Source organism: Acanthopagrus latus, chromosome 6, assembly GCF_904848185.1.
Source record: "Acanthopagrus latus isolate v.2019 chromosome 6, fAcaLat1.1, whole genome shotgun sequence".
NCBI classification, from domain to species: Eukaryota; Metazoa; Chordata; class Actinopteri; order Spariformes; family Sparidae; genus Acanthopagrus; species Acanthopagrus latus.
The window spans coordinates 26,687,062-26,696,545 of NC_051044.1; positions in this window are offsets into that span (position 1 = coordinate 26,687,062).

Below are 9,484 nucleotides of genomic sequence, written 5' to 3' on the forward strand. Positions count from 1 at the left end.
AGCTACATCAGATAGAGTGAGTGCAGTGCCACGCTACCTTTTGCTAATTACCACAAACACAAAGTACAAATGGGGTTAAAGTCGCAATATGTAGGAGTGGCAACAGTTCTTAAAATACATGGAAGGGCAGCATGTCACCAGAGTAACGCTTACTACTGCTAACTGTTGCATTAAGTGCTGGACAAGTGCCTTATGGTGGCAGCACGTGAAAGGTTTAAAGATTAAAAAAAAAATCAACCTGAGGTCATGAATGTCTTTGACACATTTAATGGCAATCAATCCAAAATATTTCACTCAAACCCACAAATTTCATCCCGGGACTCATCCCTCGATCTGGCACCATGAAGGTCTGTACAAATTCATGGCAATCCATCCAACGCTTGTTAAGACCGAGTGTTGGACCGGCCGACTGACAGACCGACAGTGCAGTCCCAGGAGGCACGCTGCTAGCATGGCTAAAAATAACAGCAGTTTCAAAGGTGGTGCTGTCAGGATGAAAATAAAATCACATCAGACCCCTGAACATACAGTATATCTGATAACTGTTGACAAATTAATAGACATATACTATACATACTTATATTCTTCTATATGTTTATATAATAAAAATATACATATAAAAGGCATAGAAACAAAATAAACAATATGAATAAGAGACAAAAAAAAACAAAACACTACTGCATAAAACTTCAGTACATTCACAGCCAGGAATTACTTTTGATACAAGACTACATTTAATATCAGATGAATGAAGACTTTTACTCAAGTGCTATATTTACATGGGTGACCTTCACATTATCAAAGTCTTATTTTAACACAATATCTGGACTTAAGATAATACAATCCTTTATTAGTCCCAGAACTGACTGGGGAAATGTGCATCAAAGAATAGAGAGCATCAAACAAAAATATGAGCAATGAATAAGTTATATATATACAATTATATGTGTAGTACATCCCGCTAACTTTGAAATGTTATTACAACTTACCTGATGTTTTTAGGATCCAACAGTGGCTGGGGCCATGACACCATTCCTCCCACACATCCTTGTGTTCATTATATTCTTTGGGCTTTAATTAAAGCCAGATTACAAAAAAAAACAAAAAAAAACGATGAGTGCATTTTTAAGAATTTGGTGAAAAAGTTGCATAATCTGCCTTCTGTATCACACGCTTTAGAGCATTAAGGGATACTCTATTTCATTTTTAAAATTCATCTTAACAACATGTAGAAGACTCCAGGATATCAGATGCTCAGTTGTTCTCTCGAAGGTGCCTCACCCGGCGTCCGTAATGTGAGTCGACGCCATGGTTGTCATTGTGTCGTCGGACAATGGGTCGAAACAGCTTCTCCTGCTCCAGATGAGGCAGGTTGTTGGGGATCTAACACGGGGGCTGTTGTCAGGGATCCTTTGGCTCTTAATGAGAACACACACACACACACACACACACACACACACACACACACACACACACACACACACACACACACACAGAGGAGCAGAACTTTGAGGCTGGGCTACAATTGGTTGGAGAGTTAATGAACCAAAGGCATGATAGAGCCTGTTCTCGGGGGAGATTATCAACAACAGTCCAGCACTCCCTCTGCTACTGCGCTGATTGACTTGGCCTCAAATTGGCTGCGATGCTTCTCCCAGCTTGTGAGGGAGGCTGCGCCACTGGCCTAGTCGATGCACCCATGTCTCGTCTGACAGTGGAGAACAAAGGAATTTTCAAAGGTTTCCCTCGTCTGCCTTTGTCAGCTCGAGTAGGCATTATTATGATGAGTTGACCCCGGGGTTTTTCAAAGGGGCTTTTTCTGACTGCTCTGCCGAGTTCATCAAAGGCCATCAAAGGAAGTCGAAACAGGGAGGCAGAGACGCTCCGATTAGTCACAGCGAGGACCCAAAAAAGAAAAAAAAAGCCAGGGCTTGCATTTTGGAAATCACAATGAGAATCATCAGCACATTACCAAACAGACATTCAAACTTTTTGGGTGCGATTCACAGTAGGATGACTTCTGGCCCGTCTTCGTGCACCCTTCGGTAGTCATCCCACGAGACTCCTCGGGTGCCTTTCCTCTGCTGCCAGGCAACTGCAGCGAGTGTGATGCACTCACATGACAAGATTTTGCAAAGCAATTAAGTGAGGAGTCGAGGGGGGTTCATCTGCCTCCCGAGGCGAGCAACATATTTAGCTCTTCACGCAGAGTTTGAAGAATGGAAATTGCCAAGTTAGTCAAGACTGTACACAGCCAAACAAAATCTGCATGTCTTTATTTAAACTTTATACCCTTTCTAACTAAAGTTATAGGTGAAAAAACAAAGCGGGTTCATTAGCATTTCTGTGAAAAAAGAAACAAAAACGGGAGCTGCAACACAAGCAAGCTCCCTAAACGACACCTCGCGCTGGCTTTATTTATTTCTAACACTTCATGTTGGTACCTCATACAGCACTATTACCATCTGGGCCACTTGGAAAAGATATGGTATTTTGCACATGCACTGTGAGAGCATTCCCAATTGGACTTCGTGCGACGCCAAATTTAGATTTTCACAAGTTTCAGGTTCCTCGGCAGTTCACGCGCTGCATATGCTGCCTGAAAGTGCATTGTGGCATATGGTGAATATTTTTTTTCTTCCTCGGCATGTTTTGACGCCAAGTTTCATGCTAAAACACTGTGTCCGTGTTTGAAATCAGACTGCAGAAGCATCACTCTGAAACGTTCCCTCCGTGGAAAACTACTGGAATGTTCTCACACCAATATTATAATGTAGTTAGCAGTGGGCAGCAATAAAGTTCTTAATTTTTGCCTGTATTGAATTTTCTAGTATATTGGATTCAAAGTTCAAACTCTCAATTTAATGCAGTCAAAATGACTTTGCTATGAGCCTAGTTGCAGAGAAATTAATCCAAACCCAACCAGTCTCTAAAATCAACCATAGATGAGGCGACAGTCACACTTTAAATTCAAAACACAAAATCCATGTTAAATACTGTCTGTGTCATCATAGTACCACCACACTGTATCTGTGCCACAGACGTATGGTAATATTATATGATAATGCCGCTGGCCTCCGTAACTCTTTCATCAGTCTGTGACATCAATGAACCAGTTTTATTGGAATACATTAGTCCCTCCATAAATGAACAACAGTATGTAAAACGAGAAAAGTTAATCAAGGAAGTGGAAGTGATGCTGGCATTGTAAAATCTTATCTTGCGATATTTGGGTTTGACTTGACAGGCTCAGATCTCTCTTGCAGACAGACGTTGATGCATTTAACACTTAAGCTACTTGTGAGTTTTTTTTGTCTCACCCTGTCTCCTGAGAGAAACAACCTTTCACTGAACTGCATTTGTTGTGGGTGAAAACATAATGAATAACTCACCTTAAAGCAACATTATGTGGGTGCTAACTGCAAACAGAACTCATCGCATCATAACACTGTTAGCTCTGGTACTATTTGCATCTTGAAGTAAACATGTAGGTAGTGCTGTGATCCTGCCCTGCCCATGAGTTTGACGCGATCATTTTAAGGGAAAAAAGATACGTAATGTTGCTTTAACTTCAACAGCGACATAAAAATACACTTCATGACATATTGAGAACATTCTTCTACATATATATAAAAATAGAAACACGCAGAATTGTGGACAGAGAAAATCACCAGTAACGCCCTTTGGTGACAGTCATGATCACACAGATGCTTGAGACAGCAATTATCTCCCATCAAGCCATAATTTTGCAAGCAATCTGTTTTTTTTTTCTTGTTATGTTAAGCAGCCGAAGAAAATTGTTAAAATGACAGGCATGTGTTCATGTGCGGTTCCTGTGTTACCTCACAGTTTGTGATTCAGGATCCTTTCACCATCGGCAGAATGACGTGCAGTAACACCACCCTGGCATCGCTTCATTGAGTAAGAGAGAGTAACAGTGATGTATAAACCCCTGCGATCAATGCACAGCCTTCACAAATCAAGTCGGCCAGCCGTGTTGCCTGTAAAGATGTTGAACCTCTCAAGAGGCTCTGTTCTTCCCGTCCAATCAATACCCTTTGTCTGTTTCCACTTAGCCAGCTGTGGGTCAGTGTTTGTGTTTTAAATGGGCTGTAATAACCAGTGGAGGCTTTCTCTGCAGGACCACTTGTAGAGACTGTGGAGAGACTCTCACCTCACCTTACGTTTGGCTTCATTTTGAAGACGCGTTGACTCCCATCGCCGCTGGTGGAGAACCTGTCAGTAACGAGCAACGCGAGATGCCCCTGGATCACAGAGTCGCAGAGGCACATGTCTCACATCATCTTTTCCTGTGTATTCTCCATTACCTCAGTGGCTGCCTTGTCGATTCTGCGTCTGTCGGCGGCGTGTTGTTCGCTGTTCATTTTCAGCCCCTCATCAGTAGTGATCATGCAGCCCTCCTGGCTCCATATTTCTCCGAGCTGTCGCTGCGCTCTACCTTCATCACGCACGTAGCCATGAAATGGACTGGCTATGAGAAATCAATTTGTGCCAATCACAGTGCAGAAGGGCTACGACACACAGCAGTGTGCATTTTAATGTTGTGTCATCTTTGTGGGAAATGGGAGAAGCCTTTGATCAACAGAAGGTAACTTACATTTGTGCCTTGCATAAAATGGAACCAGGCTGAAGGTGCAGTGTGCATAATTTATGGGTACATAGCGGGAGACAGCTTATATTAAATTCAAAATGATGGCTCATTAGTGTACGATCACCTGAAACTAAGGATCTTTGTGTTTTTTCATAACCTTAGAATGAGTCTTTTATATCTGCCATGTTCCACCTCCATGTTTCCACAATAGCCCAGAATGTGCAAACCAAAACCATGAGAGAGGTGTTTCAACAGCCACTGTAGTGAAGGTTGAGTGAGCGAGTGAGTGAACACTCCACTAATGTTGTGTGGACTACAAAACTTGAGCTCTCCATCTGCAAAGGGGTGAGCGACATGACTGACTTTTCACTTTTGGGTGAACTTATCCTTTAATACGATTTAAACAGCGTTACTTCAAGAATGTGTTCAGCTACTAGACAAATTACCTGTTCAAAAATGTTGTCAGTAATGTAATCCAGGTATCGCAATGTTGAAGTCATGTTGACTAACAACTTGATTACTTTCCGTTACTTGTTGAATACCAAAAATATGCAAATAAAGACAAGAGAAAATAAATATCAATACGATGACTTTTATTTAATCTTGCTGACAAATATATCATTCTTTATTCCAAAACTATAATCTTGTTAGTATCCCCTTCTTTACTCAATGTAACTGTAATATAATCACGCATTATTTTCTGTTATTTTACTAGAATACAGTGTCAGCATTTTTATATACCTTGTTGTAAAGTGTTGCTTAACATACCGATTTTGAGTCCGAATTTAAAGGTCCTATTTATTGTGCCTCGTTCCCAACTTGTCAAATACTGTGGTATTTGGTATTTGCCTGGGCCCGGCAGGCGACCCAACCCAACAATGAGTTAGGAATGAGACAAACTGATATCTCACAAATTGGACCCTACAACTGAACTGAACTGGTTCAATGCTCCTCTACAACTGATTAATAGTCTACAGTCATGGTAGTGGGTCTGAGGCTCTGCTAAATGCTAACATGTTTATAATGACAATGCTTACATGCAGGTAGAGTATTTACCATGTTCACATATTTGTTTCACATGTTAGCATGCTAACATTTGCTAATTAGAACTGAACAGAAGGGGAAGTTGTTGTTATTTTGGTCAGAAACCAAGTATTGACAAATAATGGTGCTAGATGAGTAATCAGGGGATAACCAGTGTTACTGTAAGTCATCCTGAGTGCAGCATGAATATCTATAAGCTACCAGATGTAAAAGTAATCTTCTCGGTAGTTGGCAAGGGATCTCACTCAAACTACAAGTTTCAACCTCATCTTGGAGCAACAGGAAAAGTTACACCAAAGTGGTCAGGACTTCATGGAACCATGGATGTTTGTAGGAGCTAACTGCTAGAAAAATCTTAAAAATGGTCGCCTCAATCCTGATCAGTCTATTCCTAAATCTAAGCTTAGATATGCATAATGGGTAAAACCAAAGCCTTTGTCTCAACTCGTGACACTGTAGAGATAGTTTGCCCTATCATAGAGGTTAGACACTCGCCTTCCTAATAAAATACCAGGCAGGGAGAACACTCAACTGTCTCTCATTTCCTAATATAAATAGCAGTCTTGATAAGGGCATGGATTCTGCAAGTCAACAGATGTTTGACCTTTTCTGACCTGCTTTGTAATGCGGCTGCTGCAGGAAAAGTCAGAAGCAGCATAAGGTCAGCCAAAGTATGTTGGAAACGTTGGCTGCGATCTGCTGGCTCACATTTATTCCAACACCACTGCACATTGTGCACAAACGCGAACATGGCGGGCACTTGTGTGGGGCCACTGATTGCATGCACGCCCACACATAAGCAATCAATAAAAAAGAGAACATTTTGCACTGTTTTGTTGACAAGGCAATCAATAGCGTAATGGAGTGAGGCCACCTCTGATTGTATCATGCCATTTTTGTTTCACCTTCATGTCAGAGTGGAGTACTGTCTGCGAAATTGTTTCCCCATTGAAACGGGAGCATGTGTGCTTATTAGAATTGCCTCTTGTTGAGTGTGTACACTTGCATATTCTCCGTCTGAATTTGGGACATTGCGGGTTTCGACTTTCATTACTACAGAGCACTTTATGTGCCTGTTTGAATGAAGACACAATTGTAACGGGAGATGGAAATGAGCTTCAAGCCTCCGCGTCAGCAGTGAGACCTAACACACATTCACACTTACAGTAGGCTGCAGGCAAACAGCACAGCTCTTTAATTGGGCCCTGGGAGAAAACACCACAACAATCCGTCCAGCAATTCATTATGCATTTAACAGATGATTAACATCACTGAAAGGCATTATGTTTCCATGCTTCCATTGTGATTTCTCCCACAGTACACCTCCATTATTTGGCCAGTATGGAAGCAATAATCTCATCTCAATAAAGTCCCGCAAATAAATTGGCACTCAACAACAACAAGTGAAACTATCTGGCTCTCTCTCCACAAAGTTAAAACTGAATTTCTGCATTGGTGAAGGCTAAAATCAGTGGTAATGTCACATGTCTAACATGCTTGAGAGATGTCTCTCCAATACTATATTTCATGTTGCCTCGTTGCCCCTTTAACGCAGAAAGTGCTTTTGTTTAACCATCATTTTCATCCTCAATTACACTGTTCAGCGACCAGCTGGAATAGACCAGTTTTATTCTCATAGAAAAACACAAGATCATGAAGATGCACTGTTAACTTGTATTTGTATAGATTGGTACTTAGCAAGCCAGGAAATGATTTCTATGCCTACAAACTGTGCCAGGAGAGTTCCCCTCTCTGATGCATAAAACATTCTGACGTCCAGCAGGTGTTGACACAATGGTCTGCCCCGGCCCTGAACACTCATGTCAACATAATTCATCAAGACTAAGAGTCTGCAGCCACTGTAGTATCAGTGTGAGGCAGTACAATGCACAGTGGTATTTCAGATGGAGGTTAACGTCATCATGCAGACATGCCAGCAATGACATTGCTAACACTCCAACATGTCCTCGCGCCTAAATGACCAAATAGATCGATTGCCTGACTGTTCTCAAAATGACATACGCCGTGTGACCGCTGGACAGTCCCAGTGACAGGTATATCATCTCCACATGGCTCACATTGAGACACAGTTGGAGGTTGCTTAGGTTAAGGGAACAAAACTGATCATGGTTTAAGTCATGATAAGTAAGTGACATTAATAAACCTGAGAAAACAGACCTCAAGAAGTGTTCGTTCATGGTTTTAGTTATGGTTTTGTTTTGATGTTTTATTTTGAAGTTCCCCGCCTTTTTCCTGTGTTCACCTGTGTCTTATTAGTTAATCAGCTCTTGTATATATTTAATCTATCCTGTTCTGTTGTGTTCCTGTGACTCCCGGTTTCATCTCCCCATCATTTCATCCTTGGCTTGTACCCTTGCCTTCTGGTGTTTAAAAGGTAGGTTTAGCATGCTAATGTTTTCTAATTTACAGTAAACACAAAGTGGCTTACAGTATTTGGTCACGGACAGAAGTAATGGGCAACTGACCTCTTTATGCCGCTGAATTAAAAGCTCAGAGGACCACCAAAGATTTTAAAATTTGTTTCCCTCAAAATTACATATAACAAATGAATTAAAAACCCATCCTCGGGAACATCAGTGTCTCATGGATTTTGTGCCAAAACATCCAAGAGCTGTGGAGGCATTTCAGTCCGGACATAGGCGGTCAAATCATCCATGCAATCAGTAATCCAAACTCATAGAAATACAAATCTAGGTTTGGTGCATAGGAAATCAATTTTTTCTATGATAATCATACAACTGTTTCCAAAGCTGAAATTTCCCCATTCAAAATACAATGTTCGACCATTAAAAAGTTGATTGAGGTCACACTAACCCCACCACCTTCTGTGCGGTATTATTCATCAGCAGCTCGCTGGGTAACAAGCCCTTTGTGAGCAGTTAAATTTATCTTTGTATGTACGAGAGTGGGGGAATAATAAGAGAACAGGCTCACAGGTGCCGTCTCTGCAGGGCAGCCAGTTGCTCCCGGGAAGAGGTGTGAAGTTACACCCACACGCTCCCCAGAACAATGAATGCAGCCGAGGCTGGGCCAGCATGATTGCTGCGCCCGACGAGGAGCCGCGACAAGTTTGTTTATGCGCGCCTCCTCATTCGCTGGGATAAACAATCCATGTGAGGTGACCTCCTGTTGAACCTGTTGATGATCATCTCCTCTAAAAGTGGAGCTCAATCACATTGTCCAAATACGGGTAGAGAGGAGCCGGGGCACTGAGGGCCAACAGAAGCTGAGTGCTGTGTGGATTACAAAGGCAGTTAAAAGCTCTTCGCTTTGCTCACTTCAGTTTCAGGTGCTCGGCTGCCAATGACTGCACTCACGGAGGAGGCACTCTTTAAAAAAACAAAAAATGAAATCACGACTTTAACTTCATTGGCCACTGTGCGGTAGAAATACACAGTTTCACAGTGAACTTGCCTGTAACTATGAACCTCGGCCGGAAAGGCATTTTAAATACTAAGCATCTAACCAAACATACAAATCTGTTTGTCATTTTGGTTTTTAAAAGAGCAAACAGGAAAATTTGTCCGTCAACCTGTATATGAAATCTCCCCAAAAACCGAGAAAATAACAAGTTTCCACACCATCTCCCTGCCCCCACCCAAGGGGGGTGTCCTGAGGGAAAAAGCACCTGTCAATTAAGATGAAGAAAGCGTCATAAGTGACCTTGCGCGGGTTGAAGCTGCTGATGCATGTCATTAGTGTAGGAGTCAGGCTGAGGGGCTATTTTCACCTCCTGTACTTGTTATTAGTTGTAATTGTAAAAAGCTTTTTGTCCGTGGTGTGGGATTGACTCAGCTGCTGACGGTA